At 43.0% G+C, this 18,301-nt stretch overlaps 1 long non-coding RNA gene across 1 annotated transcript in view; it reads left to right on the top strand.

Moving 5' to 3' along the window:
- The first annotated feature begins 5,592 nt into the window (after positions 1-5,592).
- Positions 5,593-18,301, top strand: part of LOC122459007 — a 94,386-nt gene continuing 81,677 nt past the window's right edge. Inside the window, exon 1 of the long non-coding RNA XR_006279415.1 lies at positions 5,593-5,865. This is a non-coding gene — a long non-coding RNA (uncharacterized LOC122459007). The remainder of the gene's footprint in view (positions 5,866-18,301) is intronic.

Genomic DNA, 18,301 nt, shown 5'->3' with positions numbered 1-18,301 from the left:
AATCTTAAAGCCAGATAGATCTTTTGCCCCCACTGCTTCCCTTGGAAGGCTATTCCAAAACTTCACTCCTCTGATGGTTAGAAACCTTTGTCTAATTTCAAGTCTAAACTTCCTGGTGGCCAGTTTATACACATTTGTTCTTGTGTCCACATTGGTACTGAGCTTAAATAATTCCTCTCCCTCTCCAGTGTTTATCCCTCTGATATATTTATAGAGAGCAATCATATCTCCCCTCAACCTTCTTTTAGTTAGGCTAAACAAGCCAAGCTCCTTGAGTTTCCTTTCATAAGACAAGTTTTGCATTCCTCAGATCATCCTAGTAGCCCTTCTCTGTACCTGTTCCAGTTTGAATTCATCCTTTTTAAACATGGGAGACCAGAACTGCACACAGTATTCCAGGTAAAGTCTCACTAATGCCTTCTATAACGGTACTAAAACCTCCTTATCCCTACTGGAAATGCCTCTCCTGATGCATCCCAAAACCGCATTAGCTTTTTTCACAGGCTCTGGGTGGCACTTACCTCAAGCAGCTCCTGGAAGCAACAGCATGTACCCATCTCCGGCTCTTATGCAGAGGTGTGGCCAGACGGCTCTGCGTACTGCCCCATCTGCAGGCGCCACCCCCACAGGTCCTATTGGCCGTGGTTCCCAACCAATGGGAGCTGTGGAACCCATGTGTGGGGTGGGGGCAGTGTGCAGAGCCCACTGGCTGTACCTATGCATAGGAGCTGGAGGGGGGACATGTCATGCTTCCGGGAGCTGTGTGGAGTCACGGCAGGCAGGGAACCTGCCTTAGCCCTGCTGCACTGCTGACCAGACTTTAACAGCCCAGTCAGTGGTGGACTGGAGCCACCAGGGTCCCTTTTTAACTGGGCATTCCAGTCTAAAACAGGACATCTGGCAACCCTATCTGGCCCTCTCCCTGGGGAGGATGCTGGGATTTGGAGTGAGCTGAGTCCTGATGGGGGAAGGCAGAGTAGAGCACACCACAAGTTATGGGTTAAAAAGTAAGGAGCCCTCTAATCCCCACAGTAGAACCAATTAAATGCCTGGTATAGGAAGGTATAGGTGATGGGCGGGTAACATCCCTCTCTGTGCTAAAGTTTAGTAAAAGTTGCAGCTTGCCACTTAATTCCATGTGTCTGTCCTCATTTCGCCTCTGTGTCCACATCAACAGATTCAGCTCAGGTTCAGTATGACTTCTGATTGAGGCTTCTGAGATGTTCTTATTTTATCTGAACTTGCTGGCTCATCTTTTATATTTAGATGGTAGGGTCAAATCATACTGAAGTCAATGGCAACTCCTCCATTTTGTGGTGTGGAGAAAGCTGCCCCTTCATGCTGCTGCTAAATAGTCTGCAAGCTGAGAAGAGTCCCATCTTCATGGATATAGCTCCAATGGCTCTGTTGGTGATATGTTGGCTTTGCTGCTGTCTATGGCTCTTCCACAGGCCTCCAGGTTGGCCCACGCAGAATACTTAACTATATTTTTAGGATAGGTCTGTCAGTGGCTATTAGTCAAGATAGTCAGGGATGCAACCCCATGCTCCGATTGTCCCTAAACCTCTAACTGCCAGATGCTGAGGCTGGACGACAGGGGTTGGATCATTCAATAATTGCCCTGTTCTGTTCATTCCTTCTGAAGCACCTGACATTTGCCACTGTTGGAAGACAGGATACTGGGCTAAATGGACCTTTGGTTGGACCCAATATGGCCTTTGTTATGTTCTTAAGATGTTGGCACCACCTTTTTGGAGTCAGATCTCCTTTTAAGGAAACATATCTTGGCTGTGTTTTATTAGTCAGTAGTGACTCCCCAGTGCACTGTGTAAATATTTGGGATCACATGCTTTTACTCAGTTTATTTTTGCCTTGTTATATTTATCCTTGCTTATGCAATATTAAACAAAAACAATTTTTTAAACATTTGTACAGAGCAATAGTTGCTGCTGCAGCTTTAATTACAAATTCCCTAATATTTTTAATAGTCAACATTCTGTTAATGCAGACTCTTGCATTTAGTACATAGAAAAGTTTTGTCTCATATATTTGGCAACCTTTCCATTGCCTGAACTGCTGATTGTTTTGGGGAATCACTGAAAAATGAATCAATGAGTGCTTATCTTGGAGGATTACAGCAGAAACAATCTCAGTGATGACAGAAAGAGATCCATCAAAGGATGGATGGTACCTAAAGAGGTCTGAGGCTCAAAATTAATTCAGAACCTATTCTTAACATTCCGAAAAGCCATTACTTAAAGCTGCCTCACCAGATTGGAGCAGGCAGCTGAGTGACAGCAAAGGAAAGAGAGGATCAGGATCTTGATGGCATACTTCTTTTACTGCTTCCTTTTTATTTTTCAGACAGATAGACATTTGCAGAGCCAGGATAAGACAATGCCAGCAAAAGCCAAGTTGTTACAATTTTGGACAACAGCATTTTATGATTACCCATATCAAAAGATTTCTGTCAAAAAAAGATTGCTCCATATTTTTCTCTTCAATCAACAACAGTAGGGCTCTTCTTGTGAATTCCACTAATATGCTACAGTATGAGTGCAGGCTGTTGTCTGCAGATGATATATTTTTCTATACTATATAAATATAGGTCACCACAAAAATGAAAATATTTGCCAGATTACTGCATTCAAGAAACTCATATTCCGGGGGGTTTTTGCTATTCCTACAACAGTAGCTAACTGTTATCTAATAATTAATATTACCTTTTTTAATGGTGACCTCTGTATTACTCACAGATTATGCTGTGTGATTGTGAGTGACTGTTGAAGTCTAAAGAGATTTTTAGCAGCTCATGAGAGAACAAGGAAGCCCTATTGCATAATTAAGGGAGAAACTTAAAACTGCATATGAGATCATAATTTTAGCACCTACTTTTTGTCCACTTCATTGCTTGAGGAAAGAAGAGAATTCTCTAAGTGCAAATTCTATTGAAGACTAGACTCCATTTGGCAGAGCGCGCATTCTGGTGGCTAGATTCACTAGGTGAAATCCTGGTCCCACTGACTTGACTGTGTGCACATGACAGCTGTCTCTGTCTCTGCTGGTCTGCAGGCATCAGCTCAACATAGGTAAACCAAAAGGGAGCCTTCCCTGCAACCATGCCCATAGGGGCTGTGCTAAATTTGACTCAGCTGGACGTTGTTGTCTGCATATCTTACAGTATTTGCTTCTGATTCAAAGTGATTTAAATTTCAAAGTGCTGTCTTCTAAAAGTATCATATGCTATTTCATTTTGATTGCTGAGGATTTGATTTCATAACATTTCTTTGATTTTTGGTTGTGTGTTTTTATTTTTACAAAACAAAAAACAAGACCAGCCTCTTTTTCTGGTTTGAAAGTTGATTTGAGATCCATCAAAAGTTCTTATTTCAGGGACTATTAATAACATATTAGACTCCACACTTCACTTGCATAAGAGCTTAAGTTCCCCAATGATTCCATTGTCAGGAAACTATTCAAACTTTTTTCTGACTGCTGCAGACCAGAATTCCAGGTAATTTACGAAGCATTTGTCTGCTCTTGATAAACGCAATACAGCAGTGGTCCGCAAACATTTTATGTCACATCCCTCCTTACATCTCATAGCGGTCTTCTCTCCATAAGTGCTGACAATTATATAATCCCCTAACATGGAGGCTTGGAAGAAATCAAATATGCTTCTTAACAAAAAATCTACATGTGCAGGCTTCTGTTAAGTCTGCCTTACATCCTGACTGTGTTTCTCATTTGTGTGTGCTATTGCTGAAACCTCTTTTCAGCTGACTGTGTCCTTTAGAAGGGTAGCTATTCCTCTGCTCCTGAAACAATGAACACAGATTTCCAAGAGAATGAAAATTTTTAGGTGACACACATGTTTTTGTCTTATTATAAGATAAACAAGCCCAGCAGCCCATTTGTTCTGGTCTTCTTTTATATTGGTTTCCAAATGCAGAGCTCTTGCTTTATCTTGTCTATTACTTTTGAGGTGGGGAGATAGCAAAATGAACTTTTGCTCAGTCAACAAGATTCCCCATGATAAGCAAGACACAACAGTATAGGGATGAGAAGGCTGGGTTTGGATCTAGCAGCAATATTCAATGACCCAAACTATCCCCCTTTCCTCCACTGATGGCCTCCTGATGCAAGGCTCATTTAGGCGTGTAGCAAATATGACACAAATATCATGCCCTGAAGCTATTTCACAATATTATCTGACTCCCAGAACTTCATTGGTTAGAATTAGATCAGTATGGCCAAGTTTGGGTTCCCAGTCAAATAAGCCAAAAGCAGCCACTGATGGAGAGAATGAAAGAAAGTAAATCAAACTGGATGTTTGCCAGCGGGTGAGGCAAAAGACACTGGGCAGCTCCATGATATTCCACTCTTTCTTTCAGTATCCATCTTTCAATGAGTGGTTCACTTTGTTTTTGTTAAACATGCTATGATGGTCTTAATGCTGAAGTTTCTTCATCTGTGGACTAAAGACAATTATTTCAATGGAGTTTCTTGTAATTCTAATTGTCATATTTTTGTTAAAGATTTTTGTAGTTTGCGACTCACCTTCTCATTCAAATGCATGTGATGTTCATATGGTCTAAAACAAACAGTCTAACAGTATGCAAAATATGACATGATAGTGTAACAGCTAGAATAGAATTTAGTTGGTTTGTGTATCTAGCCCGCATTCAGATATCACGCTATGTACATGTGCTGTAGAATGCTAGAAGCGTGGGCATTAAAACGTGACTGTGGCTATATCTGTACTATTCTTAATATGCAAACTCAAGAGAAATATCATATTACATATAAATATGACTTACTTGTTATAATATCAAGGCTATGAAATTTAGATAGAATTGAAAGTATTATGGAAAGGAGCTGGAGTGCATAAGAAGTAGCTAGCTTATAAATAGCCTGATCTTATAAACCCCAACGCTCACCAGTAGTTCTTACTTATCTGTATTGTCCTATTAACAGCAATGGATAAGAATTCATTATCTGAATAATGGCTTGGAAGATCGAGCCCATGTTCAGCTAGGTAACTCATAACTGTTTTAAACGTAACAGAGTGGCTTAGACAGCTAGATTTAAAGCAGCCAAAAATTGCTTTAAAAGTAAAAGCATCTAAGTGAGCCATTCTATTAATATTGTGATACTACATATGTACAAGCCTAGGGTGTCCTCTGATGTCTCGATTCTCCTGTGCCCTAAGAGGTAGAGGTATCAAATTCAACTGCACTTCTGAAGTATTCTCTTGCTTTTATTCAAATAACAGTTTAATTTTAAAGAGTAAAGTTATAAGTACATGAAAACAATTTTAACTTTTAAAAAATGTGTTATGGCAAATCTTTTGGTTAGTAGTTAGAACATTGCAGGCTCTAGAAGATTAATAGGTCCTAAAGCTAGGTGTTGTTTGGGAAACTCACAGTCCTTTCAAAGATCAGCTGCGGCTCAGCTGGAATCTGCACAATTTCGAACAACTCAGCTGAAGTCTTCAGGCTGCTGTTTCCATGGGCAACTGAGTAGGATTGGTTCTAAAATGAGATAAGGAGCTTTAAAATCTTTTAAAAACACCTTACTTCATATTTTTGTCTGACTCTCTATTTCAGTGGAAATTGTAATAGAAATATCACAGCAGTCTTCATCTGAGATGTTAGAATTCTTGTTAACTTCATCAGTACCTGAAGCTTGAGTTCATTTAAAAAAATTTCTCTCCACTAAATACTGCTTGCCACATTAATTCCTTGTGCATCTGCATTGGCTGGGAGTTACAGATGAATGAATGAAGTTGACCTGTGTACATCCCTGCACTTAATAATGTATCCTTTTTGGACTTTTCCCCCAGCTGTGTACAAGATTCCACTGGTGAGTATGAGATCTTCACCTGAATCATGTGCATGTGACATGGTTTATTGTAAAAAATGAAGCTCTTAATATAATTCGATAAAATAAATTATCAGTAAGCCACATTTTCAACAGTGATCTGTAATTTAGGAACCCAACTTAAGGCGCTAGGGCCTGATTTTCAGAAGTGCATCTATAGATTTCACTGGTCCACATCTTCAGCTGGTATAATTTGGTGCGCACCATTGATTTCAATAGAGCAATGTTCATTTGCATAAGCTGATGATCTGGCCTATTACTTTAGATGGGGTGTTAGTTTCTTAGCATTTTGGTGCATCCAATTTAGTGGCCATACTGAAAATCTGAGTCTACATTTCTTGTGTTCTCAGCATATATATTACTTTAAGGACAATATTCCAGTGAAGTCAATTAATTGGATTTATATCAATGTTTTTTTTTTCCATACCATTTCCATAAATGATTCAATAGCATCTGAAGAGTTATAGAAAATCAGTTAGACATATTGAAAACTATCTTGGGATTAATATAGGCTTTACAATTTTTGTTTAGTTTTCAAATACGTGATAGTTTAAGCTTTCTTGTGCCAAAGAATAGCTAAACAAAACTTCAGGTACCTTAAAAACCAGTTGTCCAGATGTATTCCTAGATCAAATAAAACATTATAAACAAATTTCCGGCTATAGCTGAGAAGCTATTGTCTAGGCTGACCATCATCCCATGCCCTGGAGGGTCAGGAGCTCTCGCAGTAAGCTATCACCCCCGCACATACACTGATTATCTCAGGTGGGCAAGGCCCCTGAACCTTACTTTTAGACTTTCATATGTTGACATGTATAGTTTATATCCTGATATGGGTTGATGGATGTTCTGATGTTAACAGAAACTCAAATAGAACATACATTGACAACAGCCCATCCTGTTTTTTAGCCATACGAAGCACTTTTTTCCTTTGCTTTCTGAATCGAAGTTTAAGAATAAAAGTAAATTCTTTGTAGTAATATATTTGTGGGGTGGGTGGGTGGGTGTGCAATAACTTCTAGTGGAACTGATTTCTCTAAACTGGAGATTTTCTCTAGTGATGATGCAGTTGCTTTCCTGTCATCTCTATCTTCAGCAGCTTATGAGGGTTGCTGCACACTGGAAGACCACCTATTTCTATGATTTTTATTTATATTGTAGGGGCGCCTGCAGGCCCCAAGCAAGAATCTCTGTTGTGCTAGGCCTGTGGCACAGATGTGACAAAAAAGTCCCTGCCCCAAAGAGCTTACAGCAGAAGGCCTCAGTCCTGCCAATACTTTATGCACATATGTGATGGAGTGTGGTGCCTAGTGGTCACTACTTGAGGCTCCAGTCTGTGGTTTGGCAGTAACACCTAGTGGCTCAAGTCTGTGGGGGCAGTAGAGGAACCTCGGGCTATATCACTTCTTCCACGTTTCCAGGGCCCTGGGGTGCAAGTTCAGGTGGGTCACCTGGGCAATGCTCCCTGTGTCATTTCCTCTCCCTTGCCTCTGTGCTCCCCAGTGTTCTTTCCCCTCACAGGCTGGTGCTTTGCTGTCTCTCTGGCAGCAGCCTGAAGTTTCATCTTGGGAGTCTGCTCCAGGCAGCATGGGGGTCCTGCTGTATCCCTACAGGAGCTACCAATGCAAGTCTGCTCCATCGCACTGACCATCTTGAGTGAGCTGTGTCGTGCCCTTTTAAGGTCCCCCTCCATTGCAAGCACCAGCCAGAAGACATGGTCGGATGGAGCCTTCTGACCCCAGAGCTGCTTCCTTGACCCTCTGTTCCCCAGTAACCCCAGCACAACATCCATAACTTTGAACTCTGTATTTTTGGCTTTGTTTGTGCTTTTGGAAAAGATACAAATAAAAAAACCCCCATGAAAATAACCTTGATTCCCTTGAGTTCATATGGCTAAATACAACTTGTATTAGGGAAGTATATTCTGGTGCATTATACTGAAAATACAATGTTTATTACTATTACTGTGTCAGTGAGACCCTAAGAGCATCCCAGTATAAGAGGCAAGGGCTCACTGATATCAGGAACTGTTTGACCAGTTCAGTGTACGCCAATTCACTTATGTCTTAATCTATATCTACGTAGGTATGGAGTAAGTATTGGTAAGCCAATAATACACTGATCATTAATATTCTTGCATGGAGTATGTATGTTAAACACCCAAAGCCAACGGCATATTATTGCCTAGGCTGACAAGGGCCTAGGCCTAGGGCAGAAAATTTGCAGGGACAGAAAATTTATAACAGCAGCCAGAGGCGCCAACTTCCCCCGCCGGTGGGTGCTCGTGCCCCCCGTCCCCGGCCCTGCCCCAACTCCATCCCTTTCCCCCTCCATTCAAACCCCTTTCCCCAAAGTCCCCACCCCAACTCCACCCCCTCCCTGCCTCTATTGGTCCCCTTCCCTAAATGCCCGCCCCGCCCCCTCCTCCCCTGAGTGTGTGGTATTGCCCTCTCTTCCCCCCCCTCCCAGCCGTGTGAAGCTGTTTCGTGCACAAGTGCTGGCAGGGAGTGGGAGAAGCAGGACCTGGCAGCGTGCTCGGGGAGATGGAGTCGGAGCAGAGGTGAGCTGGGGCAGGGGGCGGGGCAGGGAGCTGCTGGTGGGTGCTCTGTACCCACCAATTTAATCTGCCACTGCCGAAAGCACCACTGTACAAATTAATGAACTGTGGGACAAAAATGTATTTGCGGAGTGGGTAAATAGGGTTTTTCCAAACAAAGGAAAGGCTGCTACCTCCATGTAGGTGCAATGACAGACAATTAGCAAACAGTCAAGTGGCCATTCATTAGCATATTGGACAGATCAATTGGCATTGCAGAAAGCATTAGCAGGGAAGAAACCAGCATGGAATCTTCTCCCTCAGATTCCATGGCACCTTTCCTCACAGCAGGGGCACTGGACTTTGAGAAGAATGCATTTTGGAAGTTAATTGGATGATAGAAACTTGGGGTTCTTTGCTCCTTTCTGTATTTCACCTAAGAAGACAAAGGAACTGAGCAGTTTTGGACTTTGTCAGAGATCCTGACTGAGAGGGTCCTCAGCCATCTGGCTGTAAGGAAGTGTGGTAAGAATCTTACCTTGAACCAAGACTATAGTTTTGTTAAGTCACAGTCACTAAAAAGTGTTTTTCACTTTTATTTGTTTGTAACCATTTCTGACTTTATCCCTTGTAGTTGAACTTATGTACAACCCCTATCTCTTTTTGATTAAACAAACGTGTTTTACTTTTATTCTAAGTCATCCCAGTGCTGTGTTTGACTTGAAGTGATTATTAATTCCAACACGCTGCTGTGCTTTTGTTTCTTTAGAGGAGCAACGGTCCTTATTGCTCCTCTGAATGTTCCAGGAGAGGGATGGCACTTCAGGGCAGACAGTAATAACAACAACAACAAAAATCCTGATTTGAAGAGGTACAGTACTTCCAGTACTTCCACGGAAATCAGTGTGAGCTACAGGTGCTCTGTACCTCTAAGAATCAGGACTTCTCTATGGGTCACAACTAGGGTTGCCACCCATCTGGGTTTTACCCAGACAGTCGAGTTTTTGGCTTCTGTGTCCACGTTCCATTTAGGGTTGCCAGGTGCCTAGTTTTCAGGGACCTGGCAACCCTAAATGGCACCCAAACCAAAAGTCCAGTTACCATAGGGCTGAGGGGAGGCACTGGGTCATTAACCTGCAGCAGTCCCTGCTCAGCCAGGGCTGACTCCTACCTGCAGGCAGGCTCCTTGAGACAATCCAGCGGGCGATGGAGGGGAAGCAGAGAATGAGCGAAGGGGGCTGGGCCTTGGGGGGAAGAGTTGGAGTGTGGGACTTGGGGGAAGAGGCGAGGCAGGGAGCGGGGGTTTGGGAGTCAGGTTACCAGCAATTAGCAAGTTGTCAACCCTAGTCTCAGCCTGGGCACCCCAAATTAGTGAAAGCTTTTGAAATGTAGCAACCTGTTCACCCCTTATACCAGTTTTTAATAATGTTCTGTTTTTCCAGAGAAAATATATGAATATTTCATGCAGGCCATACAAGGTCTAGGAAGCACTATAATCTTCCAGGTGTTTAAGTGTAGTCAGAAAACTTGTTTTCTTCAGTAGAGGAGATGTTAAAATGTTGTAAAAGTTCTCACGCAATGGCAGCTCATGTCCAAAGTGCTATCTGCAGTACCACCAATCTCCTTACTATTCCACCACTGTTGCAGCTTGATCATATTTTTAAAGTGGAAAAAATGGGACTTTCATTTGGGGGTATCACAGGGAAGTGTTTGCGTGGGGAGGTGAGAGGAAAAAGGAGCATCCCTTCCTCCTTTCAAAATGAAAAACTGGGACACTTCACCATGAGAGGCAAGGTGGGAGAAAACAGCAATTATCTCTTTTGTGACCTCTCCTCTGTTTTCTATTTTCTAGAGCTCTCCAGCTCTTTTCCTCCAGTGCTGCTCTTACCCTACCAGCTCCCCCACCATCTTTCACATACATACCATAGTTCATCCATGATCTCATTTACTAGTGGACTCTATTCCCCACTGCCAGCACAACTCATCCCACTGGCAGCTCAGAATCTTCTTAAACCTGTCTGATTGATCTCCTAAACAGGGGCCTAGAACTCCATTCAGCCCCCTCCCCGCTGCCCATCCCCTTCCTCCTGGATGGGAGGGGGGAAGGGCCAAGGTCCTGAATCAGGAAGTGGCCAGGCTCTGTTTGGGAGTGGTGCCTGGCTTCAGGAAACCTGAAGCAGCAACTGCATGGCAAGCAGTGAGCTGGATAGAAGCAGAATTCCCGGAAGCCGTATTCAGAGTCACAGGTGGAACAGTCTGTGACTGCCTGATGTTATAGCTGGGTGCAGGTCTGAGTGGAACGACAACTGAGCCTGGAAACCTGCAAACAGCTATTTACTTAGAATATTGACTGGACTGGAGAAGGCACTCCTGGTGCTAGACTTGAGAAGCCCTAACTCTTGATTGGACTGCCCCAGGAACCCAAACAAGAACTGCTATTGCTCACTTTGAACTGACGGGTTTCAGAGTAGCAGCCATGTTAGTCTGTATTCGCAAAAAGAAAAGGAGTACTTGTGGCACCTTAGAGACTAACAAATTTATTAGAGCATAAGCTTTCGTGAGCTACAGCTCACTTCATCGGATGCATTTGGTGGACCACCAAATGCATCCGATGAAGTGAGCTGTAGCTCACTCAGCTTATGCTCTAATAAATTTGTTAGTCTCTAAGGTGCCACAAATACTCCTTTTCTTTTCACTTTGAACTGTAATTGTTTAAGCTTCTGTATGTAGGGTATTTGCATTCTTTCCCTTTCCTGCTGTCCCTAGTAAAATATCTTTTCACTTAGCCATGTGTCTAAGTGGTTATTGGAAGCTCCCCAGGATCTAGCTGATGAACCCCTTCCATTGCTTGCCTCTTTGTCACGCTATGTCTGGCACACCACTGGCACCCTAGTGGTTTGGTGTACTGAACAGTCCCAGTAATTATACCTCTCAGCTCCATCCAAAGCAGACCAGGCTGACAACCAATCCTTTCCCTGGCTCAGAAGCATCCTCTCCATTCTGAAACCAACACTCCCCTCCAAAACACCTAGTCTCAAAGAACGCTTCTCCCAATATCACACACAGCCTTCCAGGTTCAGAAAACTCAGCCCCAGGCTCTGCACTCTTTCCTGCCCTATCTGACTCCCAGGCTGTATAATATACCTGTAATACAATTCTGAACAACGCTTTCAGCAAATAAGAAAGATGTTCAAGTGGCTATTTTTACCCTTTACATGACAAAAAAATGAAGCTTATGAATATAGTATTGTATGTATTTAGCAGTTTAATTTTGTCTTAAACATATGTATAATATACAACAGTATTTCCCAAACCTGAGATGCCGCTTGTTCAGGGAAAGCCCCTGGCGGGCCGGGCCGGTTTGTTTACTTGCCGCGTCTGCAGATTCGGCTGATCGCAGCTCTCAGTGGCTGTGGTTCGCCACTCCAGGCCAGTGGGGGCTGCGGGAAGCGGCTTGAGCCAAGGGACATACCGGCCACCGCTTCCCACAGCCCCCATTGGCCTGCAGCAGCGAACCGCGGCCAGTGGGAGCCGCGATCGGCCGAACCTGCGGACGCGGCAGGTAAAAAACCGGCCCGGCCCGCCAGGGGCTTTCCCTGAACAAGCGGCGTCCCAAGTTTGGGAAACACTGATATACAAGATAGATGCATATAGTAAGTTGTCCTAATTATAGGTATGGGAGAACTCTGAATTTGCTGGTGAAAATAATTGTTTCTTGGAGGAATTGCAGTCTGAGTAGATTTAGCTGAAAAAGGAACAGACATCTTGCAGAATTAAGATAGCATAAATATAATTAATTTTCTTTTAATTGGGGTAAAAAGCTATTTTTTCACTTCATATTTATTGCAGCACAATTTCTTCTTAGAAACTCAAACAATTAATCAGAGTTTAATTGAGTTAGCAGCTACTGCTAACCCTAGGAGTATTTATAGAATAATGGAATCATTTTGAGGAAAAGGACCTTTACTGGGTCATCTTAGTCCATCTGCCTGCATCTCTGTAGGATTGATTTCATTATTCTTAAGCTAGCCTTGAATACCTTCCAGGATGGAAATGCCATAACTTCCACTGGCAGTTTGTTCCATTATATAACTGTTCTAGTTATATATTTTCCCTGCTGCACTTTAAGCTAGTTATTACTACTTCTTGATCAGCCTTTCTTGAGTAATGAGATTAATTGATTCCTGTTCTCTTTATAACATCCTATCAAATACTTAGCTTTCCTGTTTCCCCTTAGCTGCCTTTTCTCTAGATTGAATATGCCCACATCTCTTAACCTTTCTTCAGAGATCTGATTTTCCAAATCTTTTATAAGTTGTGTTGCCCTGAATCCTCTACAGTTTGTCTTTTTTAAAAAAAGTGACTACCAAAACAAAACAAATACTCCAGGGGATGGCTTAAAACTAAGTAAACAAATTTATTCATGTCTAGTGTTGAATTCAGCAGCACATCATAATGTGATTTATTTTACACAGGATACTGTTATAAACAATAACTCGGTACATTTACCCTTTAGACTCCTATAACATGCCATTTTTCTCTTCTATTCAGTTAGTCACCCATTTTAATACTTGGCTTTTTCATGCTGTACTATAGCAAATGATTTATTTGTGAAAGGGACCAATTTCTTTCTACTGCTTATAAACTATTGAACATTGTTTTTGTTTAATTTCATTTATGGCATTCATCCCATTTCTTCAATTTGTCAGAACAACTGTTTTTTTATCAGTACTTGGACATCTGGCTGGCACCAATGTTAATAGTAGAGTTGGGGTTGGGAATTTTTTGACTAACTGTTTCTGTTGGAAAATGCCAATTTTTCTCAAGAAATAGATTTCTTGACTCAAAATATTTTATTTTTGAAAAATAAAGTTTTAAAATTGTTGGAATTTTTTTCACACTATTTTCTAAATGAAAAAAATACTTGTTTTGCAGTTCAAGACAAGTTTTTGTTTAAAAATTTAACCTAATTAAAGTAAAAAATTATGGGTTGAAATCAAAACAAAAGATTTTAAAATCATCAAAATGAATTATTTCTATTAACCCAACTGATTTTTTTTTTATACTCAGTCCATGAAAATGTTTGAGATTTTGACTTTGTCCCAATTTGGGATGGGAAATTTTTTTTGAAATCTTGGACATTTTCACAGGACTGCAAAACAATTTCCTATGCCTCTGTAGTTAATAGAGCTTAAAGCCGATATATCTGTAAGGGGACTCTTGTCCCCTTACTAAAACTCATTGGGCGTATTTTGGCTGGCTAGCTTCCAGTACCCAAAGAAAGGGGAAGGGTCGATGGGAAATCAGGACCCTGAGACTGAAAGACCCCAGAACAATGGGGAGAGGTCAATGCTCCAGCTCAGCCTGATTGACAGGGTAGGTAGGCTAATCAGGGAATCAGGAGGCTGGGGGAGGTCCTGTCTTCCTAGGTCCCACAGAGCAGGTCAGTGCTGGGAGCGGAGTTGCAGAAGCAGCCCACAGAGCAGACCTGTGCTGGGAGGAGAGCTGTAGTAACCGGAGCTAGAGGGCCAGAGAAGCAACCCAGGGAGCTGGAGGCAGAGTACCAGTAGCAGCAGTAGCTGTGCTGAAGCAGAGTGGAGCTGGGGCTGGAGCTGGAGCAGTTCACAGCCAGGTGCGGGGGAGCAGCTGGGAGAACGAGGGGGACCCTGGGCAGCGGGCCCAGCGCAGGGAGACACCTCCAGCCAAGACGTCTTGCGGGCAAGACTTGGAAGGGGAACATACCTCCGACGGGGCGGGGGTGACGCTGGGAAGAAGCATGCTGCCACCTAGAGTGGGGCAGACAAACGTTTTGGCCTGAGGGCCACATCGGGTTTCCGAAATCGTATGGAGGGCCAGTTAGGGGAGGCTGTGCCTCCCCTTAACAGCTAGGTGTGGCCCCCCCCTGCTCCCTATCTGACTGCTTCTCACCCCCTAATGGCCCCCCGGACCCCGCCCCCCATCCACCACCCCCTGTTCCCTGTCCCCTGACTGCCCCCGGAGCCCCTGCCCACCCCCTACCACCCGATCCAACCCCTCCTCTCATTCCTGACTGACCCGCCAGGACCCCGACCCATCCAACCACCCCTTCTCCCTGACTGCCCCCCCCCAGGACCCCTGCTTCATCCTGAGGAACAGACTGTGAACTTCCCTTATTTCCAGAGGCTGCTGGTTGTGATGTCTCCATGCCACAGAGCAGGGTTATGTGTTTTCCTTTAACCTTTCCCATTTTTTCCTCATTTTTTAAAAATCGATTGCTGTTTAATAAATTGTATTTGCTTTAAAATGTAGGTAATGATCAGTGAGTCAGGGAAGCATCCAGTGCAGAGAGAGCACCCTGGAGTGGGGACACCCTAGCCCCTGCCCTAAGTGGCTATGACAAAGTTGGGGGTTGAGCCCCCCAGGAATCCTGGGCTCAGCCTTGTCGGAGTTGCAAGGACTCTGCCACACAGGAGAGTGGAAGGGGAGTCCTTGAGGTCAGACAAATCTCTGGATAAAAGAAATGAGAGTGAGGACTCAGATCCTTTTGCTAGCCCATTTCACTGGGGTAGTGTATAAGCCAGGAAAGTTCCTCACAATAGCGGGACCATTCCTCCGCTCACATATCAATAGCCGATAGCCTAACATTATATGCTTTATATTGTAATGTATATAGTACATGCCCAGCAATATCCTGCTGACACTTTGCTGTCCATTTTTTCTTCTCATTAAATGTGGGTTATGTGGCGACTGTCTCAGGGCCTTAGTTAAGTACCTGGATGAAAAACAGTTAGCTCAACCCAGATAAGACAGAAGTGATGCTGGTAGAAAGCAGGGAAAGCACTTCAGGGATTTAGGTGTAGCTTTGACTGCACTCTCTTTTGAAGGCCTACAACAAGGCAAGCTGATTGTCAAGATGTTGCTTAGCAGTTTCTGGTTTCATTGCTACTCCTGGACTCCCCTATAGCAAGAGTAGCCAGAAATGCCTCTTCACGACTTTAGCTAGCTAGGATACTGCACACTAATCTATCCGATGCAGACGTAGCCACAGCAGTCCATGCCTTAGTCATCTGGAAGTGCAAAGCAGGGACGGTGCAGACAGGAATTAGGCCTATTGTATCCACTGCATATTCTTCATCCCAGATGTTCTGGAGTTTTTATTTTTCCTATGGAAATGCTCACTCACAGACAGCGCATACCAACATTCTCTGAAGAAAGACAGTCTCTGTTAACACTGATATTTAGCAGAAATCTCCAATATTGCACTGCACTGAAGGCAACCTTTATATTCCTGCATATCTGTCTCAACCAACAGTATGGGGCTGCAGATCACACTGTTTGGCACTATCTTGGACAACTATTGAGTAATTTTTCAATACTTTATATTCTAATCTTTCTACTGTAGTTTGCCATATAGAAAGGGAGAATGGTCATGTCTCTCACTGTGATCTGTTTGTAACCCCAAGGTTCAGACCCCAGGCCCAGCCTACCTGCCCCTTTCTTTCTCAGATTTCTGTGACTCAGAATTACATATTGGTTTCAGGTTTCAGAGTAGCAGCCGTGTTAGTCTGTATTCGCAAAACAGAAAAGGAGTACTTGTGGCACCTTAGAGACTAACAAATGCTCAAATAAATTTGTTAGTTTCTAAAGTGCCACAAGTACTCCTTTTCTATATTGGTTTCAGTAATTTTCACAATGTATTCTTCGCTCCAATCTGATACACAGAGGCAAACATAGCTCAGTAGAGTATCTGGAACATCCCCCGTTGTGCTTGCACATGCACACATAGCAGTTGATTGCAATCAGGCACAATGTCTTTACAAGAGGAACAGAGAGGATAATTCTGTGCTGATCATGATTCATGCCAAGAGGCACTGGAGTAATAAATCCTTTGGAAGTGGCATAGTACTCTCCTTTCTATCTCAAGCGAGATGATGTAGGGGATGGGGGGAATGGTCCTTGAGTTCCTAATCAGTTGTCTTTTTATTGCTACACTTGCAATCCACCCAGAAGGTACAGCCAATGGAAAATATGCCTTCCTGCCTCCCAAATGTACCGAAACACTGAGTACGTTGCTCCTGTGTTCAATTCTTCACCGTGGTTTCTGGTTCAGTTCTCGATGACGATCAAAGTGCTGATGATCTATAAAGGCCTTAATGGTCTTGAACATGTGCCTCACACATTGTACCCCATCGCATCAATTAAAATGCATGTCTGGCTGCCAGTTCCCATGGTAACTTTGTCCAAGGCATCCCATCCTATGAAATTTTTTCTCCTTGCCTGTTCATGAGGATGCAAGGCTAGTGAGCATCAAGGCATAATGCAAGAGGTATTCATTTGGCATAGCTATTATTTTTTTCCTTTTTTGTCATAGTGCTGTATTTAATTTAACCTAATTTTATAGATAAGTACTTAATAGTTATAGCAATGGGAGCTCTGCCGTTGATGAAAGGTCAGGTTGCTCTCACCCTTATGGCTTTTCAAGGGGCCCCTGGCAGTGCAACTGCAGGGGGAATGGGATTTGGGGGACATGCAAAGATCAGCATTAGGGTAGAATTCCCTGTACTAATGCATGGGGCAAGTAGGGACAAGGATGGGGCTGGAGCATCCATTGATAAGCAAATCCGCTAATGCTCTCCAACCATGGAGGGGCTGCACTGGGGCTGCAGGAATCTGACTACAGCTTCACTACTGCAGTAATGTCTGCTGTTGAGGAGGTCAAAAACTGCTGTATAATCTAGGGATATTGGGGTTGGGGAGGAAGACAATTCCTTCTGCATATCTCCAGCTTCCATTAGCTGCTTCTTGACTGGGGCACTGAGGGCTGGATTTGGGTTGAAATTTCTCCAACTAAAATCTCCTATTCTCAAGCTTACACTTGCTAGCCAATCTCCTTGGAACTGCACAGGACTGGATGGGATTCACTTCAAAGCTCATCAGTTCCACTCAATAGTCTGGAGTACATTATGAATGATGCAAGGTAGTTTGGGTCGCAGGAATCAAATTAAGATCACTTGACTTCAGAATATAGTTTTCCAACATGAAGATTGAAATCAATCAACTCTGTTCAAAATTCTTTGTATCTAGTATTCTTTGCAAAATGCTTTGTTCTTAGAAGACCTATAGATTTGCTAACAGGAGAGGTCTTTTAAATTGTTTACTAACCTTCTGACAGTGGTTCTGAGGACCAGTTACTATGTCAGCAGATAACATTTAGATCAAATGACAAGTCTGCTTTTTTTCCTTCCCTTTCAAAAGAGAAAATCACCACATGCATCCTTCAACAAAAGAACAACCCTCTCCAGTGGCTTTGTGATGATATGGGAGATCATCATATCCGCAGTTGTGCACTGGCCTGGAATTTAAGAGGCTAGTTATCTAGAGGAACATTTTAAAGTATTATACACAATGCAGCTTTATGGTACTCAGCTAAAGGCTCTGAAGGGCATCTTAAAAATATATGCAGACTGGCTTCTGTGTATTGTACCATAAAAATTTGAGGAATTATAATTTTCCTGTGGGCAAATTTTCTAGTGATCAAATGCTCCACTCTCCTGTGAAGCGTACAAAATAGAGAAGCATATAAAATTTGCAATTGCAAAAGGGTGGCTAGTCTTCCGAAAAGACCCAAGTATATTGCTGAAGAAGACTGTTAGAAATGTAAAATGCAATGGAAATTGGGCTGAGAAGTCCCCTTTTATTATAGGCTAATTAACCGTGTGGGGATCAAGTGAAATGATTTACAGGCAGTCCTTGCTAAATCCCATAGACTGATTTAGTATCTCCTTCTCCCTCCTTCCTGGATTCACTTAAAGTTGGAACCCGCTTCTCAGGTCCTGGAGAATCAAGTGTAATATGAAACCAGAGGATTCCTTTAGGGCTAGTCTACACTAGAAGCGCTATATA

Source organism: Dermochelys coriacea, chromosome 2 (assembly GCF_009764565.3).
Source record: "Dermochelys coriacea isolate rDerCor1 chromosome 2, rDerCor1.pri.v4, whole genome shotgun sequence".
Lineage (NCBI taxonomy): Eukaryota > Metazoa > Chordata > Testudines > Dermochelyidae > Dermochelys > Dermochelys coriacea.
The sequence above is the reverse complement of the archived record's forward strand: the minus strand, read 5'-3'. Positions and strand labels throughout refer to the sequence as shown.